Genomic DNA, 4,855 nt, shown 5'->3' on the forward strand with positions numbered 1-4,855 from the left:
TTTTAATATTTTGTCAGGACAATCTCAAGATACTACAATCAATAGAAATATAACGGAACAACAAGCTTATTCAACCTCGTGAAACAAGTTACATCGATGAAAAAATGAAATATGCAATTAGCAAAAGTAACATAGGTAAGTCTTCCTTTATGCATATGAAAATAACAATACATTCAACGAACATTGGAAATGAAAAAAATTCGGGCTTCACTATTTTTTATTTCAAGTAGTGAAAAATTGAAGCAAAACACAGTGCAAAATATTTCTGAGTAATGTAAATTTTTGAGAAATATGAATTTTTTGAGCCATGTGAATATGAGTGTTATTGGGGTGGGGAAGAGGAGTGAGGGTGGGGTCATAAGTCACATTTGTCATTTTCTAGAAAATGACTTCCCTTGGCCCATGAGGGAAGTCATTTTCCCTCAAATTGAGAAAAATGAGTTGTTTTGGAAAATGTTTTCCAAATATTTTATTGCAACCAAACAAGGGAAAATAGGAAAACATTTTCCATCATACCAAACACACCCTTAAAAGACGTAAAGGTCATGAAATAAGATTGCCAACTTTTGTAGGCTGAAATGGCACTAAGTCTGAATACTTAGTTAATATATTCTAAGTCTGGGACCCCTAGCAATCTTAAAGGACTGATTAAGCTAGAAATATTTTTTTGGGGTCTTACATTATCTCTCCCTTGGAAATATTCATCCTCGAATGAGACTGACTAAGCTGATAATACTGGTAGATTAAACTTACTGACTGGACATGAACATCTGAAACATGATTTCATGGCTGAAGTTACTGATAGACTTAATTATCACCCTGAACATGCATAAGTACATAACTGAACATGATTCATGAATGCATGACTGGGATTAGTGATAAGCTGAGTTTATATATTGATCATGCATATCTGATGCATGGGTACATGGATGAACTGAGATATGAGTGTATGACTGTATATGCAATGGTAACTGATACCAAGCTTGTAATGGAAATCTGAACATGAGACTGAATAAGTTTAAGGAAAAACTATTACTTAAACTGAAAAATAATAGCGAACCTAAGATTATTTTAGGAGTATGCATGAATAGGAACATGAGAACATGATTGAAACTGGAACATGATACATGAACTGAATATCATGAACTGAATTGAGCCCCCTTGAATACGTGGATTTTGGCTGAGATTGGAACTTGAGGGTAAGCTTATAAGTACCCACTATTCCAAACTGGATTCATTACATGAAGAGAATAGGAGGTTTAGGACATAAAAGCTCGAGGTTATAGTGTATCTCTCTCTTGGGACTTTACGTCCCCTGAAGAATACTAACTTGGCTAAGATACTGAGGAAAATTGGGGTAATGCACAGGCACCTATGAACTGAATTATGACTGAATATCTAGGGCCTAAAACTGAGACATAATACATGAACTGAGCTGAACACACAACTACCTGGTTGGTCTATCTTAGAATAGTTACATTTATGAGATTTTGGATAGTGCGACTAGATAGAAAGATGGAAAACCACACCATACAAATTTATCCGTCTGACTGCTAAACTAAATTATTGGCTTTACGGTCTAACTCATACTGAAAACTTATTCTCGACTGGAGCTTTTCTCTGACACTCTTTTTATTGAGTTGCTAGTAACATTAGGGAGCAAGAAATTCTTGGCATTGTTTGTATAAGACATTACAACATGACTAGAATTCTGTAATATGAGCTGAGGCCTGCGAATCATTAGCTAAGATAGAGTGACTAAGACTTATGCACTGTAACTACAAATTTTCAAGCTTATATATATCCCTTTAATACTCTCTCAAGTATACTCTCCACCTTAGTACGACACTTCACTTGGTACGACTGAAAAAAATATTTGCATGGGAGCTGCGCACGAATACATAAGCATACTAACTTATCTGATTAACTAAATGACTGATAGCTGAATACTGGGTCTGCAAGAATAACCTATACTTAGTCTGAATAACTGGACTAAAACTGTAGAGTATCATGTATATGAGATAAGGACTAACTGGTAATATGAGATAGCTGAGTATGAATTCATTAAAGTTGTATTATTTGAGATTGCAAGACCAAACGTGTGACATGGTTCTAAAATATTCTGTAAACTGAGGTACTGAAATACTAATAACTGTGTAACTGATAACTATACGCCATGGTCAAGCAAACCTGAAACTGAACTGAGTTTCTGATCTAATTACTGGACTGAGACTGAGCTGAAAGACGGTTGTGCTGACTTCATAGACCAGCCTTAGGAAATTCTCGAACTCACTCTCCATATCCAAAACACACATTACTATCGGCTCTACACATACCCTTATGATTCTTACCACATTCTTTGCAAAGTGGATTAGTACGAACATCGCTTGCACTACTCTGGGTTTTGGAGCCTGGTACCCTATCATAACTATCATTCTTGAACCTTAGTACTGGTGTGCTAGCTAAAGATGGAATTAGGGCTAAGAACTTCTGACTACACCGAGAAGGTTTTCCACCCTCTGACCTTGGCTACGCAAAACTAAAGCTACCCGTTCTGGCTCTCTTATTTTCTCTCTCTTTCTTCATAAGTTTTTGTTTCTCAATCTATTGAGCATGGACCGTAAACCTAGATATGTCCATCTCCCTAATCAATATCGCATTCTTGCACACTTTAACCACTCTACCCAATACCCCAAAAACAAACTTGTTTATTCTGGATCTATTGTCTGCTACTACATGGGGAGCATACCTAGCTAATTGAGTAAACTTAAGGGAATACTATTTCACACTCATACTGTCGACTTCTTTTATCTCTAAGGGGAAGAATATATCTAAGAAGGCTATAGCAAACTCTTCCCATTCAATGAGCCCTGCATTTACACCCCTGTCTACCTTCTACTACTTAAACCATATATGGGCTATATCCTGTAGTTGATAGATGGCTAACTCAGCACTCTTACTGAAAGTCACTCCCATGATATCTGTGACTTTCTAAACCTGATTGAGGAACTCCTGTGGATCCTCTCCAAACTTAGAACCTGAGAATAAGGGAGAATTTATTTGGGTGAAGTCTCAAATCCTGGCAGCGATAGTATTGGACACCGTTCATTTTGAGCTGCGACTAAATTGGCTAGAGTAGTGAATACAGCCTTAAATTCTATATGAGAGACGTGCTCATCCAGGGGATCTACCTAAATGAGCTGAGGTGCTGACTGATTTTCAATCCTTCTTTCGTTAGTCCTTTTGGGAGGCATGTTCTGTAAGCAAAATAATGGAGCAGATTAGACTGAGAGTTTTACTGAAGCTCATGCTCACTCGCACGATATGAATACTAAAAAAAGGGAAACTATTTTTAAAACACCTCATAGCTGGTAACACACCCATGCACAAGACTTTACTAGATGCGGCTTTTAGACTTTCTAGGACACTGTTGAACCTTAGGTTTTGATACCAAGTTTGTAATGCCCGAGTCTGTACCCTAAATGCTACACGATGCTTAAATCTTAAAGGACCACAAGCTAACCCATGACTTGTACCTGCTGCAATAACTGAATAATAATACTGTAATATGTGGAAAGTAGGCAAAAAACATGCCATAACGTTCAATACTGAAATAAAATAGAATACGGTATAGTGATACCAAAACTGAAATATCAATACTGAAAACTGAACAACTGTCTGAAAATACTCTAGTCTGGAAAGCCTCTAAAATGTTTGAACTGTAGAGTTGATGGGACAAGTCAGAAAATAAAATTGAAATACTGAAAACAACCATGTCCTCGAACTATGAGGACTTACCACTACGCTACTGCTAAAAAACTGAACTGCTAAGGGTGTTCTGGAGCCCGTGCATTTGAACCTATGATATAAGACATCATAGCGCAAAAGAAAAACATGTGTCAATACTTTGAATATACTGGTATGCTCAGTGAGGTGGGATAAAATACATAGGTTCATATGTATGAACAATAATAACTGAATAACATGAGTATGACTGAATAAGAATACATGCACGAATACATATATTGAAACTGAGATTGTTATAATACTAAATTTGAATACTGATTAACGCTTATCTAAGTATGTAGCTACTGAATTACTAATAAATGAATGACTTTATCTGACAGTCCTAATTCTGTGAAACTATACTGAGTTTCGTGCTGAGCTGAGTGACTATATCTGATAGTCCTGAATTTGTAGAATTGAACTAATTTCTATTTTGAAACTAAGACTGAAACTGAGACTTTAGGACACAATCATCTAACCAACATACCCCTCTCTGAACAGATTGAGGTCTAACCTATAACTACAGTTAGAAGGGTATCATACCATGCCACGGGTAGAGACAAGCTGTGAGTTAACCCTCTCTGACAAAAAGCTCTTCCGTCAACCCTCGCTGGTAGGAAAACTCAAATGAGATGTATCAACCCTCAAATATCTGGTAGGAAGATATCTCAACCTAAGCTGGCTACGAGTTCTGTAACACAGGAATTGCTACTAAGGGTCAAACCCTTTATAAACAGGAATGCCCCCATCCCTGGGTTCGCTCGGTGCTGAATCCTACTCCCAATTGAACGGACACTGAACTGATCTCTATTCTGTACTAGATTGGACTAAATTATTACTGACATTACTGTTTGACTGAACTGAACTGAGTTCACTGATTTTCATGGATTAATGAAATACTACTGAATTACGAACACTACTGAGATGTCCTGGGTTTTTATACCTGGATGAGTTCTACTGATCGAGTCACTACTGAGATTATTTCGTAATTGAAACTGGCTCTAAGTAAATATCTAAATTGTCATATATTAAATACCCCCAGGACTTGATAGCATGAAAATAAAGCATC

The sequence above is a fragment of the Capsicum annuum genome, chromosome 12, assembly GCF_002878395.1.
Source record: "Capsicum annuum cultivar UCD-10X-F1 chromosome 12, UCD10Xv1.1, whole genome shotgun sequence".
Classification (NCBI taxonomy): domain Eukaryota; kingdom Viridiplantae; phylum Streptophyta; class Magnoliopsida; order Solanales; family Solanaceae; genus Capsicum; species Capsicum annuum.